The 20,058-nt window shown below is 42.2% G+C and overlaps 1 pseudogene; it reads left to right on the top strand.

Annotated features, from left to right (window-relative positions):
- Positions 1–14,093: 14,093 nt before the first annotated feature.
- On the top strand, positions 14,094–14,494 carry LOC103726786 (annotated as a pseudogene).
- Positions 14,495–20,058: the final 5,564 nt, after the last annotated feature.

Here is a 20,058-nt window from a genome sequence, read left to right on the forward strand (position 1 = left end):
TGTGGCCCTCAGCTGGTGATGCTATTTTGGGAGGCTATGGAACCTTTAGAAGTTAGGTCCCAGCTGAAGTGGGCCACTGGAGGTGAGCCCTTGGGGATATATTATTCTCTCTCTCTCTCTCTCTCTCTCTCTCTCTCTCTCTCTCATTTTCCCCTCCTCCTCTTCCTCCTCCTCCTCCTCATCTTTGTCCTCGTCTTCCTCGTCCTCCTCTTTCTCTTCTTGGACTATCATGATAAAAACAGCCTCTGGCACGTGCTCCCACTGCCATAATCTGAGCTGCTCTGCCATGCCTTTCCCACCATGGTGGACTGAAATCCTCTGAAACCATGAATCCAAACAAATCTTTCCTCTCTTAAGTTATTTCTGTTTGATATTGTGGTCACAGAGACATGAAATACAGAGGGGGATGCTATTACTTAATAGGTATGGGAAAACCACATAGCAAGATAAAAAGTTCTGGAGGTGGATGCCGTGATATTTAAACTTAATGTTACCTAACTATACACTTAAATATGATTAAAGTGGTGAAACTTATGTTCTGTATATTTTTTCACCACACACATGTAGAAAAAGAATAAATGAACACTATGGAATCTCAGGTCTTGCCACAGACTTAATTAGAATCTGCTTTAAAAAAAAAAACTTTCGTGGGGCTGGAGAGATGGCTCAGCGGTTAAGAGCACTGACTGCTCTTGCAGAAGACCCAGGTTCGATTCTCAGCACCCACATGGCGACTACGAACCATCCTTAACTCCAGTTCCAGGGGCATCCGAAACCCTCTTCTGACCTCCACAGTATTGCATGACATGGGTGCACTCACATACATGCAGTCAATACACACACACACACACACACACACACACACACACACACACAAATCTTTCAGAACCAGGTGTGGAGCCTACACCTTAGTCCCAGCACTTAGGAAGCAGAGGCAGGTGGATTTCTGTGAGAGCTAAGTCAGCCTGATTTACATAGTGAGTTTCCAGCCAGCTGGAGTCACAGAGAGACCTTGCCTCAAAATAAACAAACAACAGCCCCCCTCCCCCATTTCAGGCTGGTGAGATTGCTGCTGAGCCTGTCAACCTGAGTTCAACCTCTGGGACCCTCTTGTTGGAAGGAGAAAACCAACTCTTGGAAGTTGTCCTCTGACCTCCACACACATGCTGTGGCATGTATGCATGCACACATAACAAATAAGTAAATAAATACGTGTATACGTGTGCTACAGACCACATGTGACGGTCAGAGGATAACTTGTAGGAATCAGTTCTCTCCTTACACCGTGTGGGTTCTGGGGACTGAACTCAGATCCTCAGGTTTGGCATCAAGTGCCCTTACTGGCTGAGTCATCTCACCAGTCATATTCTCTTCTCTCTCTCTCTCTCTCTCTCTCTCTCTCTCTCTCTCTCTCTCTCTCTCCTCTCTCCTCCCTCCCTTCTTTCTCTTTTTCCTTTTTTTTTCTTTTGACTTATTTGTCAGGGTCTACATGCTTCAGGATTGGAGAAGAGTGTTTTTTGTTTTGTTTATTCTATCTTCTACCCTGAGAAAAACCTTAAAAGTCATGCCCATTTTGTTGTAGTTAGTGAACCTGGGTTTCAATTTCATGTGCACTTTGCTTTTGATCACCTGTAAGACTCTGAGTAAGCTGAGTCTCCACTTCCTCATGTGTGAAATGGGAATAATGTTACCTGGTCACGACCTACCTTAGTGGGTTGATATAAGAATGAGTTTTAAAAAAGAATGAGTTGAAATACTGCATATGAAAATGCTTCATCACTTGTAAAAGAATACTAAAATGTAAAATGGAATTATTTATAGATTGCCTAGCACAGACCCTGGAACACTGTAGGTACTGCAAAATTGGATGGTTGATGGACCTTGTTCCTGTGGGAGCTGCTCTAATCATAGCCACCAGATGGCAGCAAAGAGCAAGTTTCCCTTAGATGCTCCCTTGGGTCAGCCCAAGGGGTTTCAAAGGCAGAATAAAATGGTGATTGCTCTCCCTGATTTCTGTCAGGCCCATCCTCCTTCACTCACTCCTCTCCTCCTCCCCAATATCTCCCTAACCCAAATCCATTTATATACCTTTTTTTCTTCCAACTGCATTCATGAGAACGATTTTTAAAAAATATTCAAGGGCAAACTGGAATTAATAACAATCCTTGCGTTCAGAGCCTGTAGTTAATGTGGACTGTCAATGAAAATTAAACATGGAGGATTTATGAAGAACACTTCAGGATGAGGCAATGTGGAAAGATGAAAATATTTAAACAGATTATATGTTCTCCAAGTCCCTGTCCCAGCTGGACCTACCTGGGACCTGCCCATCACCCATCACCCTTTCCAATAAATACTTATTCCTAGCTTGGAGCTAAAGATACATTCCAAATCCTATGGAGAAAATATTGGACAGGTAACTAGTTACACTTGTGATATTAGCTAAGACATGGAGGTATGTTGTAGAGTGACTTAATTTTTGGAAGGGGTCAGGGCAAGTCTCTCTGAGAGAATGATGCTTAAGCTGAGACCCGAGGATGAACAAGAGTTGGTCATGCAAAGAAGGAGCAGATAAGAGCTCTCCAGGCTGAAGGAACAGGGCACCTGATGGTCCAATGAAAGCCATGTAATTTTATATCTCTCTGATTGGAAAAAATGCATAATGACTAAACATTACCATGATTCAAGGACACTCAGCTGATTTCTAGTTTATTTATTACCACCTCATTTGGACATATTTTGAAGAATCCTCATGCATGCATGAAGAAGGCAACATTTAATCCTTTGATAGCTGCTAAGGAGCTGCACTGATTTCACAGAGATCTTGTGATAACACTGTGACCCCCCCCCCACACACACCTGGATCACACAGGATTCAATCATTGTCCTCAAGAGGCAATACTTGTCTCTTCCACATTATCTTTGCCTTGAAAGGTCAGGTTGGCTCTTGTGAAGTATTTCTATGTTTAGATCATCTCTTTTTTGGATCTGTTTCTAGTCCCCATCCCCAATGTTCATGAGACCAGGAGCTCCTAACCTAGATCCATGGACCAAGGGCACTGTGGGTAGAATTTAAACATCTATGAACTTGGATGGGCAGAAAAAGAAAATCACTTCTTTATTTTCACCAGTTTCTAGCTGAAAGTCAGCATGTATCCTCCACTTATGAGTGTAGACCACAGACCATGGGAATGTTCCTGGTGACTTTGAGGGAAGTCAAGGCAGGAACACGAGGCTGGAACCTAGAAACAGGAACTGAAACACAAACGCTTCCCCTGGTGACTTTGCCACACACAGAAGTCACAGATGCTTGCACGTCGCATGTCACATGTGTAGCACTGCTGACATTTCAGAGTTCATACTCATCACTACTTTGAAATTGTGGAAGTTTTTAGACTTGCTGGTGTTTTATTATCTAGTGCGATAGTAAAGACATACACCGTGCTGGTTAGTTTTTGTCAGCTTGATATATACTAGAGTCACCTGGGAAGAGAGAGCCTCAGCTGAGGAATTTCTTCCATTGATTGGCCTGTGGCTATGTCTGTGATTTCCTACCAATTTTCTTCATTGGTGACTGATGTAGGAGGGCCCAGTCCACTGTGGGCAGGTGGGCCTGGTCTATGTAAGAAAGGTAGCTGAGCAAGCCAGGGGAAGCATTTCTGTTTCCTGCTTCTAGATTCCAGCCTCGAGCTCCTGATTTGACTTTGCTCAAAGATGGTCTGTGATCAGGACATATAAGTCAAATGAGAGCTTTCCTCCCAGGTAGCTTTTGCTCAGAGCTTTATCACAGCAACATAAAGCTAACTAGAACACACACACTACTATATCCAAAATGATTTTCTAAAGAATTTGATACCTGTATTTTAATATCATTGGCTCCTTTATAACCTTTATTTCAGGCATTTAAACCATTATTCCAAGACTAGTCTTTCAGATTTACAGGACCGCCAAAAGGATTCCATCCTAAGAATGATAAAAACGAAACAAAAAACCAAACTAAACCAAACCAATCAAACAAACAAAACCTCCACAAAACTCAAGATTTCTTTTAGCCTGGTCCCAACTCTTTTCTCTGTGTGGACTCAGAACCTCATTATAGTTTTATGTACCTGGGGCACCTTTGCTGTCTTTGTGGGCCCCTCTTCCATGGAAGATATTAAACATTATATTTTACAACTGTGTTGATCTATAAGGGCAAATATCATCCAGACTGGAGACACTGTTGTTCCATTTATTTGTTTTCTTCTGCTCTCAAAAGTAATTAAAACATTTTTTGATCTGTCTGCACCTGCTCTACCTGACAGAGAAGTTGGCCTTGAGTGAACTCATCCATTTCCAGTTTTTCAACTTACATCCTTGTGATAATCAAGTATCTATCATCTATCTATCTATCTATCTATCTATCTATCTATCTATCTATCTATCTATCTATCTATCTATCATCTATCTATCTATATATCATCTATCTATCATCTATCTATCTATCTATCTATCTATCTATCATCTATCTATCTATCTATCATCTATCTATCATCTATCTATCTATCTATCTATCTATCTATCTATCATCTGTCTATCTTATCCATCCATGTGTCAGGGGATCCTGGGATTGGAACCCAGGGCCTTGAGCATGCTAAGCAAATGTTCTACCACTGAACCACACCCCAAGTCATTTATTTTTTGAGGATTTCTATAAGCACAGGCTGTCTTCAAACTGTGATCCTCCTGCCTCAGCATCCTGAGTAGCTGGGATTATAGCACGCTCCACCATGTCCAGCCCTACCATCTGCCTTGACTGGCAAACTAACCACCTAATCACTTTCAAAATATGCCTGCTGATCATCCTGGTGGCATCTCAAATCTATCAGGTCCTAAATAGAAAACACAGCTCTGCAAATCTACTTTTGTTCCTCTGTCTTTACCACTATCTAGTCAGTCGCTAGTAGAGGACAGACCTAAATGCCACCTGTGACTCTTCCTCCCTTTTCTTCACTTCCCACATGCCATCATCAATCAACAAATCCTATTAACTCTACCTCCATGCCTGTTCCAGGCCCCACTCATCCCACCCATTCCAAGGCCTATGAACTACTTCAGGTCTGATTCCCTTGCCTGGTATTTCCCTGTAGCTCCTTCAGGACTCTTCTTATTTCTTCTAGCTTCAGAATCATCTTTCTGGAATTCCAATCTGATCATATTCCATTCTTCTTTAGGCTAGTCCCCATGGATCCCACTGCAGAGCTGAACCTCTAATTTATTGACTTTTGGATAGAGACTGGGAATCTGCCTTTTAAAAAGTACCTAGGACATACTTTGTGGTTATTTCTTTGTGGAGGCAGTTCTTGTACTTGGAGAAACACTATGATGCTCCTATTTATCCTTACAATATTTACCTTGCTCCATGCACTGGTGATGTCACACTGGCCACTACTCCACACAACTGTTGATACTGCTATGACTTTGCTCATGCTCCATGTCTACAGTGACTTTATCCCTACCTGAAGATGACCTCATCTTTCAGCTTTCAGTTCAAAGATATTTATTTCAAATCATTCTTCTCCCTCCAGGTAGAATTCACTGCTCCCTTCCCTGTATCTCTATACAACTATATTCAACGTGTGTTGTGTAGTGATTTCCTCTTAGATAAGAGGACATTCCACCATGGAGGGAAGCTTGTTAAGACCCAGGATGTTAAAGGGGAGGTAAAAGAACAGAGTATTCTAAGGGGGAGGTGAAGCAACAGGATGTTCGAGGGGATGGTAAAACACGCCATCCTGCAGGAAAGCTTATTAAGCTCAGGAAGTAAACAATTCAATATCTTCAGGAAGTCCCTGAAAACGATTCACTAGGTCCCCCCCCCCAAAGCATATATGAGCAAGGAGGACTGCTAGACTCTCCCAGACAAGCTGAGCTGCTTAGAAGAGCAGTTAACTTGCCTAGAAGAGGCAGAGACCAGCCATGCTACCTGCAGAAAAGGCTCAGACCAACTGAACTACCCAGAAAAGACTCTCCAACTGCAGACTGTGCAGTGTGCTCCAGGTTTCCTGCTTTCCAGAGCTGTCACCCACGCCAGGTGGGCTTTTGGTGATGCAGCTGTCTGTGAGTCATTTCTGCACCTATAAGTAAATCCTCACCCATATTCCTGTAAGTAAACCCTATAAAACTCATTGGTTCACCAAGTTGGACTTTGGTGGTATCTTTACTTTGGTCTGTCGTTGGTTTTCTATGTGGGGCGAGTAGATGTTTTTTAACATCTCCCCAGGAATAGGGTCACACAACAACTTCTATTGCCACATTCATAGTCTATGTAGAGAAGTGGGTGGGTGAGTGTCCTAGGTTGAGTTCTTTTGCTGTGATAAAATAGACCAAAAGCAACTTGGGGAGGAAAGGGTTTATTTGACAAACAGGTTATAGTCTATCACTGAGGGAAGCTGGTGTAAGAACCTGGAGGCAGAAACTGAAAGACAGACCATGGGGGAATGTTGCTTACTGGGTTTCTTCCTCTGGCTTGCTCAGCTACTTTTCTTATGCATCCTGGGCTCACCTGCCTAGCGATGGCACCATCCATAGTGGGCTGGGCCCTCCTGTAGCAATTGGCAATCAAGAAAATGCCCCCTCAGACATGTCTACAGGGACAGTATCATGGAAGTAATTCCTCAATTGAGGTTCCCTCTTATGAGGTGACTCTAGTTTGTGTCAAGTTGACAAAAAAACAACCAGTCCAATGAGATAGTCAAAAAACTCAACAACATTGTGGTGTATTGGCCAGACCAGTCAGAACTCAAAAGATTGAGGCTCTGTGATAGCTAAGATTGACTGTCAACTTCTTTAGATTGACAAGAAGCACCTAAAAGATGAGTAAGGTATACCTTTGGGTATATTTGAGAGTATTTCAAGAGAGGATTAACTAAACAGGGAAGACTCACCCCGGGTAGGTAGCACTATACCACAGGCTGGAGGCCTGGTGGAATAAAAGTACAGAAAGGGAAAACCTAGCAAATACAGTATAATGGTTAGGTTTGCCAACCTGACATAGCCTAGAATCTCCTGGGAAGAAAATCTCAATGAAAGACTGTCTACATTGAGTTGGCCTGTGGGCATGTCTGTGGGGAATTGTCTTAAATTCATTAATTGATGTGAGAAGACCCAGTCCACTGTGGGTGGCACCATTCCCTAGGCAGGGGGTCCTGTACTGTATCAGAGTAGAGAAATCCAGCTGGGCACAAGCAAGTGAGCATGTACACATCCATTTCATTTTGCTTTTAACTGTGGATATGGTGTGACTAGCTGTTTGAAGTTCCTGTGTTGATTTCTGCACAGTGATGGACTATAAAATGGAATTATAAGCTGAGTTAAGCCCCTTTCTACCCTTAGCTGCTTTTTGTCAGAATATTTTTCACAGCAACAGAAAGAACTAGAAGGCATAGGATTCCCCCCACCCCCACCTGCCTGCCTTGACAGCTACTTAGCCACACCCACCCCACCTTCATGGACTGAAACCTCTGAAGCTGTGTGCCAAAATAAATCCTTCATACCTTAAGTTGTTTGTTCAGGTATTTCGTCATAGCAACAGTCTAACACGGACTCTCTTTTGCATGGTTTATGGAGTTTCCAATAGGAACAAAGTAGTCATAGCAAGTAGGTGGGTGGAGAGGAATGGTTTTGAAACGAGCAGCTCTTTATTGACTGCTATGGAGTACTTGAATATGATCATGATAGGATGGATACATCCTGACTGAAAGAACAGTCATGTGTGGCAGCCTGTACATGTGAGCATATATGTGCATTTGTGTGTACCCCACTAGGCTGAGAGCACAGGTAAGTGCAATCTGATATCTTTCCCAGGCCTCTTTATAGTCAATAGCTTCATCTAGCTTCTCTAGCAGGCTTTAGGCTATCTGCAAAACCAGTGCAATCAAATTCACTCCCCTTTCAATGTCTATTCATTTTCGCTTTCCTACCTCTGGAGCAAAATAATACCAAGGTACAATTTTTTTTAAAGACCTGAAAAGTAACCGAGGAAACAGACTTCAAAAAATTCCCTGTACTACTAGATTAAAATGCAGATTTCTGGTTTCCTGCCATAAGCCTACCAAATTAGACTCTCTGGGTAGGAACCAGGGCCTTGCATGCTTAATGGGGTCTCCCAAGTGATTCTGATGCATTTTACAGTTCAAGCACCATTGCATTCGGTTGGTAGTTTTCAGACTTGGGTGCATATTAGAATTACCTGGAGAGTTTAAAAACAAAATGAAACAGATTACTAGATTCTAACCCAATCTGTTTAAACCAGATGTGGTCCAGGCAGGCTGTATTTTAGAATACTTCCCTAGGTGATTCTGGTTTGCAGTCAGGATTGGAAGCTGCAAGTGTAGCAAATCCTTTAACTGGTTAAACAACCTTTGAACAGCAGTATTGGATGCTGACTATAGTTAATAGGTAATTTTTTTTCTCTCTCTGGAATTCACTCTTATATGTTGCATTTTTATGTTGAGAAGAAGGAAAAAAATCATTCTTTTTTTTTTTTGACTGCTGTCAGTGGGAAACTGCATAGTGAGTCAAGTCATACATTTTTATTCTGCACCGGGCACAGTGATAATTAAGGTCTTGAGACTGTCCGGAATGTACACCAGAGCTGGAGTCTGCAACTTAGCATTCAGCTGTCTCCTGTTAATCAGTGGTGAAGATGGCTCTGAGCCACTCTGCGGTACCTGATATCCATGGACTGCTTTGCACAGCCCCTTTGTGAAATAATAGACCTCTTTTCCTACCAATTCATGAGAGGAAAAATAAGGCAGAGAAATTTAAGGGAGCTGTTCAAGGCTGATATTTTACAAATGTCGTAAGCAAGGGTAAAGTCGCTGGAGTCAGGCCAGATGATCCAGAACGAAGAAGTGATCATATTCTAGGCAACTGAGCATATAGCATAAGTATTTTGGATGACATGGACCCTTGCCTTCATCTGTTGCCCTTGTTCCCTTTCAAACTTCTCATTGTACAAACTGAACACACAAGCCAAGTTCATTGCTTTATTGCTTACTAACCATTTTGATAACATCGATCCAACTTGGTGGAAATAGGTTAAGTTCTCACCATCAGAAAGAAGACTTGAATCTGAATTAAATAGTTATTTCAACATTCATACTAGGGTGTGGTAGGCCGAAGCCAGATATTACTGTCCAAAAGGGTTAACTGTGTTTAGATTTTTCTTTATGTCTATGATTGGTGTCATCACAGGGCTAAGTTGAAATTGGTTGTACTGGGCAGATTTACACCAGGGAAACTGGCAAACACTGTAAATACACTTTTATTTTCAGTGCTGAGTATTGAACCCAGGATCTTGTACACTCTAGGCACGTGCTCTATCACTGAACTACACACCCAGGCCCCTGGTTGTCAGGTTTTGTTGTTGCCATTACTTTTTAACCTGAAGAGCCAATTGTTAAGTATTTACCTTACTATGCTGGTGCTAGATCAGCACAGAAAAATATATCTGAACTTTTATGTATCTGATTTTAGGCTTTTTCTCATGATAGAATCAACCAACTAACAAAAACACCAAAATTTAGCTTTCATCTTTGGTGCATTCTGTATTTGGTTTAATACAGCCTATAAAATGTCAACTTTGAAATGTGATGTCATCTCTCCTCTATCACATGTACTTGAAAAGGCAATTGGAGGGTGGCTGGAGAAAGTGGCTGAGTGGTTAAAAGCACGGGCTGCTCTTGCTGAGGAACTGTGTTCAGTTCCCAGAATCTACATGGCATCTGTAACAACTATCTGTAACTCCAGTGTCAAACAAGACTCGCAAACACTGGTGATGGAAGAGTCAACAGCATATTTCTTTTAAAAATATGCTTCTGCTGGGAGTGGTGGAACACACCTTTAATCCCAGTACTTGGGAGGCAGAGGCAGGACAATCTCTGTGAGATGGAGGCCAGCCTGGTCTACATAGTGAGTTCCAGGCCAGCTGGGGCTACAGGGAAATCCTGTCTCAAAAAGAACAAAAAAATTTTTATTTATGTATATTTATGTATGTCTGTGTGTGTATATATATGCCATTTGTGTGCAGGTGCCCACAGAGGCCAGAAGAGGGTGTCAGATCCCCTGGAACAGGAGTTACAGAGTTATGGGCTGCAGGATGTGGGTTCTAGGATCCAAATTTGGGTCCTCTGCAAGAGCAGCAAGCAGTCTTAACTGCTGAGCCATCTCTCTAGCCCAGCATACTCCTTTAAAGGACTCTTGGCAAAAATGTGTCAGAAGCCTGGGGGCATGTGTAGCTTTGGAGTTTATCCTGAGGGAATAATTAGAGGTGTGTGCAATGCTGAATGCTTGAAAGTAGTCACTGCAGCATTATTTATATAAGTGTTTCCCAACATTAGATTGACATGGGGAGTTATAATACCATATGCTAACATGTAATGGGAAATAGGGTTAGGGAGCATGGTGAACCTGGGAGGTGTTTGCAGTGTCTGGAGATATTTTTGATTGTCACAATTGGGAAGGGGTGTGATATTGAGCGGGGGTATTGTTGATCTCCTACATAACCCAGGCCAACTCCCTACAGCAAAGATGTATCTGGTTGCAGATATCAGTAGTGCTGACACTGAGAAATTCCACAGCGCATTGCCGTCCTGCTCCTACCTCCAGCTAATTTACATGAGGATTTCTAGAGGGAGAAGTAGTGGTATTTAAATAACAGCAGCCTCTCAAGATGATTCCTCTGTGTGACTGAGCTGAGAACCTCTGGTTTTCATTTTCAAAAAAACTGGAAGTAACATATGATCAATAACAAGGCATGTTACATAAATTTGTCACTTTTATAATAATAACCGATTTCTTAGTCCAGCAAAGAAATTAGACATCAATAAAATGCCCCTATAGGCAAATTTACAACATGCTGAGAAGGGAGGCTGGGTACAATATCTGGAGAACAATTTTGATGGTATTTAATAAGATACATTTGAAATACATGATAAATTATGTAGGCTATTGACTTATTAGTTCTGTATTTAAGATTTTATTGTCTACAATAATAGGCCAGCCTGATCTACACAGCAGTTCCATACCAGCTGGAGCTACAGGGAAACTCTGTCTCCGAAAAAAAAAAAAAAAAGCTATTGAACTATCTTAGCAACTTAACCTAAGTTACTCCATCTTGCTCAGAATAGCTATTTTAAAAGTAACCTCTTTTCACTTATAGGAAATATTTAAAAAGAGAAACAGCCTTGAGTTCTAAGAAATAGCTCAATCACAAACTGGTAGAACATGCTAATCTCAGACTTTTTTGGGGGGGGGTCTTTTTGAGACAGGGTCTCCCTGTAGCCCCAGCTGACCTGGAACTCACTATGTAGACCAGTCTTGCCTTGAACTCACAGAGATCCGCCTGCGTCTGCCTCCCGAGTGCTGGGATCAAAGGCGTGCACCACCACGCCCGGCTAGTATAAAAAGTTTTAAATGCAAAAAATAGACCCAGGCATGGTGGCTCACGCCTGCAATCTGAGCACTCAGGAGTGGATTACCATGCATATAAGGCCAGCCTGGGCTACATAGTAAGTTTTAGGCCAGCTTGGACCTCAGAGTGAGAGTCCCAGTATGAAAAACTCAGAAGTCCCCATAAAAATAAATAAATCAAAGAAGAAGAAAGAATACATGAAGTTATCAGAAAAAAGTGATGGGGAGATATGGGAGGAGTTAGAGGGGAGGGAGTGGGCATGGATTTGATCAAAACACCTTATATGCATGTATGAAATTCTCAATAAATTATTTATTAAAAAAAGAAAAACTCAAGCAAAAATGTTCATCAAGTAGAGACTAGTTAAAACTTACTGTGGGCTGGAGAGATGGCTCAGTGGTTAAGAGCACTGACTGCTCTTGTAGAAGACCAGGTTCAAATCCCAGCACCCACATGATGGCTTACAACCATCCGTAACTCCAGTTCCAGGGGATCTAAAACCCTCTCTGTCCTCTTCAGGCATTGGATGACATGGATGCACTTATATACATGCAGGCAATATACTCATACACATTAAATAAAAATTAATTAATTAATTAAAAAAACTTACTGTATACTTATACAACAGACCACCAGGTATGTATAAGACATATTGTTAAATTAGTAAATTATTGAACAATAATACAGTACTATTATATACTCTGCAAAAATGCACAAGAAACCTTTATGCATAAGGGTAGCATGATACCTTTTTTTCCTTCCTACCACTATGATTTTATTTAACCAAGGACCTACATCTTTAGATAATTTAAAACCAGGGGCTGGAGAGATGGCTCAGTGCTTCATGGTATTTCCTGCTGTTACAGAGAATGCAAGTTTGATTCCCAGCACACACATAAAGCAGCTCACAACTGCCTGTAAATCCAGTCTAGGGGATACAACACCCTTTTCTGGCTTTTGAGGGTACCTGTACACACAAGTCACACACACACACACACACAGATACACACATACACATACATAAAAATAATGAATCTTTGTTGTTTTAAGACAGGGTTTCCCTGTAGTCCCAGTTGGTGTGGGCTGTAAACCAGGCTGGCCTGGAACTCACAGAGATCCACCTGCCTCTGCGTCTTGAGTGCTGGGATTAAGAGCATGTACTACCATGCCCAGAAAAAGTAATAAATCTTTAAAAATTATTTAACTAGTTTATAGTATGTGAGACTTTGTAGAATAATAGTAAATAAATAAAGAATATGACCATCTGCAATACTACAAAGGATCCTACTCCAAAATGTTTCATATGATATCAATTCATTTTATGGGGGCTGGAGAGATGGCTCAGCAGTTAAGAGTACCGGCTGTTCTTGCAGAGGACCTGGCACCCACATGGCAGCTACTAACTGTCTATAACTCATAACTCCATTTCCATCGTATCTGATACCCTTTTCTGGCCTCTGTGGGTATTGAGTAAATGTGGTGCACTTAACATATACACAACACAATATTCACACACATAAAATAAAATTAAATTCATTTTTAATTTAAAAAATTTTTGATCCTTTTTTTTTTTTTTTTTGAGACAGGGTCTCCCTGTAGCCCCAGCTGTCCTGGAACTCCTATGTAGACCAGACTGGCCTTGAACTCACAGAGGTCTGCCTGCTTCTGCCCCCCGAGTGCTGGGACTAAAAGCGTGTGCCACCATGCTCAGCTAATAAAACTCATCTTTAAGACATTTACAGAAGGAGTTGGGAAGTTGGCTCAATGGGCAAAGCATTTGCTATATAAACATGAGTTTGAATCCCCAGAACCCAAATAAAGCCAGGCAAGGTAGCACATGCCTGTAATCCCAGTGCTGTTCTGAGATGCTATGTGAGACAGAAGTTTGGTAAGCCCGTGGGTCAGCTAGCCTGGCATAAGCAGCAACAAATACCCAAGACTCTGTCTCAAATAAAATAGAAGGTGAGGACCAACATCCAAGGTGCATGCAGTGGTACTACAGAGAGAGAGAGAAACAGACAGAGACAGTGAGAAAGCCACCTGGAAAGTCCACACAATCTGGCAATTTTCTTTGTACTTTTCTCTGTTTTCCAAATTTTCTTCAATGAGGTTATAATCCTTCCAAAATTAGAAACTCTAAAAGCCGACAATAAATGTGATTTTTTTTCCTCTTCAGAGTACATCTACATATAACTTGAGGACATTGTGCATGACTCTAGTGTGGCAATGTGCAAACATGTTTTGGCTGTCAGGTCAATATTTTACTGGGAATTTTTGGTGAAGCCACACAGTGGATCAGCTGGACTGGTGGACTTGAGCAGCCTCTGTTCAGACTGGCACTTTCCTCCACATGTGCCTCTTGATGTATTTTATTTGAGACTCCATTTATTTAAGGTGAAATATGTTTCTGCTGCAGAAATTCATTGTCATCTTTAGTTTATAGTGAAGATAGGTTCTTCCCATAAGGGAAGTGCTACTGTCCCCAAAGGAAGGCGGAGCCTCGACTCCTTCATTTAACAGACCGTTGTAACTGGGGACTTCTGCTCTGTTCTAGGGGCGTAAGTCCCCATGGTGAAGGAGTTTCAAAGTCCTTGCTGTTAAGATTTAGTATTGAGCCCTTTCTGCCTCCGCTACTGCCATGGCGCCCATGAAAAAATTTGTGGTGCAGGGGGCAAAAAAAAAAAAAAAAAAGCAGGTTTTGAAGTTCACCCTTGACTGCACCCACCTTGTAGAAGATGGAATCATGGATGGTGCCAATTTTGAGCAGTTCCCCGAGGAGAGAATCAAAGTGAATGGGAAGGCTGGGAACCTCGGTGGAGGGGGAAACCTAGGCGGAGGGGTTGTCACCATCCAAAGCAAGAGCAAGGTCACCGTCACTTCTGAGGTGCCTTTTTCTGAAAGGTATTTGAAATATCTCACCAAAAAATATTTGAAGAATGATCTATGTGATTGGTTACAAGTAGTAGCTAACAGCAGAGAGAGCTGTGAATTACGGATTACTTCCAGATTAACCAGGATGAAGAGGAGGAGGAGGATTAAAATTCATGGAATATTTTGTATGAATTCATGAGTAAAATTTAGGAACCAAAAAAAGACTTAGTGTTTAGTATGTATGCATATGCATATGCACGCACATACATGCGTGTGTGTTCAAGTGGATGAGTTTACACACATGTGCACGTACATGTGGAGGTCAGAGGTCAAACTCATGTTCATTCCTCAGGTGCCACATACCTTATATTTTGGACAAGGTCCCTTGCTTGGCCTGGAGCTCACCAATTAGTCTAGGCCGGCTGGCCAGTGAGTCCCAGGGATCTGCTTAGCTCCACCTCCCCAGTGCTAGGTTTACAGGTGCATGTCACCACACTTGGCTTTATAATTAATTAATTTTTTAAATATTCTATTTATTATTTTTATTTTATGTATATGCGTGTATTGCCTGCATGTAGGTAAGTGCACCCATGTCGTGCAATGCCCACGGAGGACAGAAGAGACTGTCGGATCCCCTGGAACTGGAGTTACAGACAGTTGTTAGCTGCCATGTGGGTGCTGGGATTCTAACCTGGGTCTTCTGCAAGAACAGCTAGTGTTCTTAACCGCTGAGCCATCTCTCCAGCCCCAATTAATTAATTTTTATTTTTATGTGTATGAGTGTTTTGCCTGCCAGAGGAGGCCAGAAGAGGGTGTTGTTCCCCTGGAACTGGAGGTATGGATGGTTGTTAATTACTGTGTGGGTGCTGGGAACTGAACCCATGTCCTCTGCAAGAGCAGCCAGTGCTCTTAACCACTGAGCTCTCTCTCCAGCCTCCATACTCAGCTTTTTCACATGGGTTCTAGGGATCGAACTTTGGCTCTTATACTTGCACAGCAAGTACTTTACCAACTGAATTACCTCCCTAATCCCAGAAGATGGCATTTTATAGGTGACAAGAAAGAATAAATTAGTAAACAGCTGGATAGGACATCTTGGTTCATAGACAATCAACTCTCTGTATGCCAATGGGGTGTAAGGGTTAGGAGGGCTTGCTAAGGTTTGTACTCTGAAGGCATAAATCCTATCCACAGGGGCTCCAGCCTCATGCTGTAATCACATCCCAAAGGCCCCACCTCCAGATACCATCTCATTGAGGAACAGGTTTTGTTATGCTTGGTTTGAGTGTGTCCCTCAAGGGCTCGTGTGTTGGCGACTTGTCCCTCAGTGTGGTAGTGTTGGGAAGTGGAACTTTTGGGAGGTGCTGTGTTGTTTTGATTTCTTTCTCTTGTGTGTACATCCACTGTTGTGATGTCATCAACCATGAGACCCTCCCCACAACCAAACAGAAGTCCACATCATGCTCTTGAGTCTCCAAAACTATTAGCCACATAAAGCTTTGCTTATAAAATATGGAGCCCAGATATTTTGTTACAGCAAAGGAAAGGCTAATATAGGTTTCAATATCTGAATTTAGGTAGGGCATAAATGTTCAGTCTACAACACACACAATACTAGCTTCTTCCTTCAGAATTTCCCATGCAGAAAATCTGGGATAGATCCAATAAACAGCATTTAAAACAACTTCCCAGATGCTGCTGATGGTTATGGTTACAAGATTCACATCCTGCCTATCCTTAACAGTTCAATATTATCTCAAGGAAATATAAGTGTAGGAAGGCGTATTCACTCACTCATATACTCATTTAAAATCACAGGCTGGGCATGGTGGCACACAACTTAAATCCCAGCACTCAGGAGGCAGAGGCAGGCAGATCTCTGTAATTTCAAGACAAGCCTGGTCTACTTATTGAGTTCCAGGCCAGCCAGGACTACCTAGTGAGACTCTGTCTGCAAACAAACAAACAACAAAACAAACCCCCAAAAGTTGAGGGAATATTCATTTAGAAGATACTGTGTGCTGGACACAATCCTTGGCGCCACCTAAACCATGATAAAATAGATGTAGCTCCCACTTCCCAGCTTCACAGACCTGTGACTTCTGAGGTCACAGACCTGATAGCAGAGTGAGTGGATGAGCCTGTGACTTCTGACCCAAAACCCAGTGCTCATTCCGTTATGCACAAGCAACATGAACAACCTTACAATTTAACAAACACCTTGGCTGCTATTAATCATTCTCCAGTGCTTTCTGAGAGAGAAGATGTCTTTGTAGATAGGGCTTGCATTTCCAAATCCAGACAAAGAAACCTAAGCAGGAGCAAACAGCATGCATGTATGTGCTTGTGTGCATGGGTTCATATGCATGCACATGGTACGTGTGTGTGTGTGTATGAGTGTGTGTGTGTGTGTGTGTGTGTGTGTGTGTATGTGTGTGTATGTGTGTGTGTGTTTGTGTGTGATTGGCTCTATGAGGGAGCTAAAGAAGTCAGTAGGCTTCCCTGTTGGCAGCTATGGGAAGAGAGAAATGACTAAGGAGGTGTGGTGAGACCGCGATGTCATTGTACAAAAATCCCTCTGTAAGGATGCTGGACACCCTGCCCTCCATTTGCTGGTAGAGCTACAGGCTAGTGATTCTTATCCAATAGCCCCCTAGGGCAACTACTTTTCACAGAGTGAGCTGCTGTGCCCACAGTCACCCCTTTCCAGAAGGGAGGCACACATCCAATAATGATAGGGGACCCGAAGGTTCTGGGGGAGAAGTGGGGTCAGTTGAGGCCTTTGCTGCTTCGGGCTAGTCCTGCTTCCTTCCCCAACCTTCCCAAAAGCTTCAATCCCAGAGCTGTATCTCATAAAAACCCTGCATGCTTGTCTCTGTCTCAGAGTGGGCTTACCAGGAACCCAGCCTGTGACAGGGATCTCAAGGTGTCTGTTGTGGGGTGAATAAGTTAAGCCTCTCCCTCCTCCCTTTGGAAAGCTTTGTTGAAACTAGCATTGCTCACTGGTGCTTTTGAGATAGCGTTTTAGTGGTTAGAATAGTGCTCTCCATTCTCCCTCAGTTCACGTCCACTTGGCATTCCCAAAAACTGTCTTATTTTTGAGGAATGAGGATCTTTGAGGATGTACCTGGTTAAAGATCTCAAGATGGAAACATTCTGAAGCTCAGATGGGCCTGAATCCAGTCTCTTATGAGAAGACAAACATACAGAAGATGGTGGTGGGGAGCCAGGACTATGGGAGGGATGCAGTCAGGAAGCATCACAGGAAGCTAGAAGGAGCAAGTGAGAACCCCCTGCCCTGGAGCCTCCAGAGGAGGGGCTCTGTGGACATCGACTTGGTACTTACAGTCAGTCTCCAACCTAAAGAGAATAAAATTCTGTTATTTGGTCCTATATTGTTATAGAAGCCATAGGAAACTAAAGGAATATGTTTCTTGGAAGAAGTTAAAGAGGAAAATGGGAACCAGGTGTTACGGCTTATTATGTATCTGTTATCCCAGCACTTGGGAGGTAAAGACAGGAGGATCAGGAATTCAAGGCCAGCCTTGGTTAAGAAGTATGTTCAAGGCCAGTTGGGCTATTTGAGACTTTCAAAAACAAAAACCAACTAACCAGTCACCACCAACAAAACTCACACACACACACACACACACACACACACATACACACACAAGGGGGTGCTGGGGCTATAGCTTAGTGGGTAAGAGTGTTTGCTGTGTAAGCATGAAGACCTGAATTCAAATTTCCAACACCCATATAGAAAGATAGACATGGCCATGTATGTCTGTAAACCCAGTGCTGTGTGGGGCAGAGACTGGAGGACAGCAGCCAGAGGCCTTGCTGGCTGCCTTTAGTGCCAGGTTCAATGACAGACATTGTCTCAAGGAAATAAGACACCAGAGAGTGACAGAATAGGACATCTGACACCCTCCATTGACCTCGTGTTCATGTATTGGAGCACATACCTGAACACACTCATGCACATACACCTCACATTCATAACACACACACACACACACACACACACACACACACACTACTACCACCACCATTACCACATCACCGTCCCCCACCAAAAAAACCTTCTTGTTAAATAAAACTGAATTGAATGCTAATAAAGAGAAAAACAAAGTTTATTAAAAGCTGTCTTTATACTGCTGCTTATTTTGTTTCCTTTGACCTTGGGCATCTGAGCACCTGCTAATTTCCATACTTATTCATGGAATTTAATTCTACACATGGACCTGTAGAAGGAGTGGTATTCATTTTTGGACAATTTTAGTATGTCTTCAAAGTCCATTGCTCATGAGGTCCCTGTACTGCATTGCTACAATGCATGTCCAGAGTATTTAAGCTAGATTTATAATTTGAAAATGATGCTAGCCTTTGAAATCTTTTTTAGACTGTTGCTTCTAGCCCTCAGGAGCCCCCAGCTCTATTTTTAGAGAGGTAGGTAGATGATATGGGAGTTGCAAAGGCAATTTGAGAAGTCAGCATCTCATCAAATGTAAGTGCCCTTGGCTCTGGTCTTGTCATTGTACAGCAGATAAATTGCCAGCGTAGGCCTCAGCTTGCCCTATCCATGAGATGGAGCTTACTCTGTAATAGAGAATGAAGTGAATCATTTCAACAGATTTCATAAGTTCAGGCATTCTATGGATCACAGGTAGAGGTCTAAAATCAAGTTGGATTCTTGTAGGTTGAGTCTTTGGATCAATTTGTTTGTGAGATGGGGAGTGGTTGGTATAAGCGTGTGTGAGTATGGTTACCTGCACATGCATGTGGAGGCCAGAGGTAAATTTTATGTATCTTTCATCTTATTTTGTGAGACTCATTAAACTTGGAGCTTACCATTCAGCTAATCTGGTTAGCCAGTGAACTCCAGGGATCCTCCTGTCTCTATCTCTCCAAGTCTATCTACAAACATGCCACCACATCCAGCTAGGGATTCAAACTCAGATCCTCATGTTTATGCTGTAAGCACTTTACCAACGGAGGCATTCCCCCAGCCCCTGGGTCAACATTTTACACAATAAAGCTGTTTTTTATCAACAGACAACAAAAAATAATTAATTAATTAAAAAACACATAGGACTATCTATACGATACATAGATACATTTTATGTATATGCATTATAATAATGGCCCTCTCTTTTATGTATTTTCACAAATACAAATATGTTATTTGATTTTATACATGCAACACACACACACACACACACGTCTCTGATCTTTGTGAGGGTTTTAAGAGCTTAGAGTTTGTCCAAGATTGGGCTGTTTGATTCTTTTTACATCTTTACATCTTCAAAGTTAGACTCACACCATAGAGATGATGTGCATTGACTGGGTCAAAGTGAAAAATTCCAGTTGAACTTGGGAGGCTGAGATTTCACGGTAGACCATGTCCCCAAAAGGAAATTCCACAACCAGCAAGATGGTTCAGCGGGTAAAGATGCTTACCACCAAACCTGTTAACCAGAGTTCAATCCACATGGTGGAAGGAGAGAACTGACTCCTTCAAATTGTTCTCTGACTTTCACATGTACACACACACACACACACACACACACACACAGAGCAAAGAAATATGAAAAGGAAATTCCAGTTGATCAAATTCTTTGTGTTCTTAACTGTTTATGCAGGGCTCTTTAATGGCTCCAGTTTTATTAGGGGATTCAGACAATATGCAACTTTTGCAATGTGGAGTTCGAGAACAATTTATGAACCAGGGC

This window comes from Nannospalax galili, unplaced genomic scaffold (assembly GCF_000622305.1).
Source record: "Nannospalax galili isolate Female #2095 unplaced genomic scaffold, S.galili_v1.0 scaffold769, whole genome shotgun sequence".
Classification (NCBI taxonomy): domain Eukaryota; kingdom Metazoa; phylum Chordata; class Mammalia; order Rodentia; family Spalacidae; genus Nannospalax; species Nannospalax galili.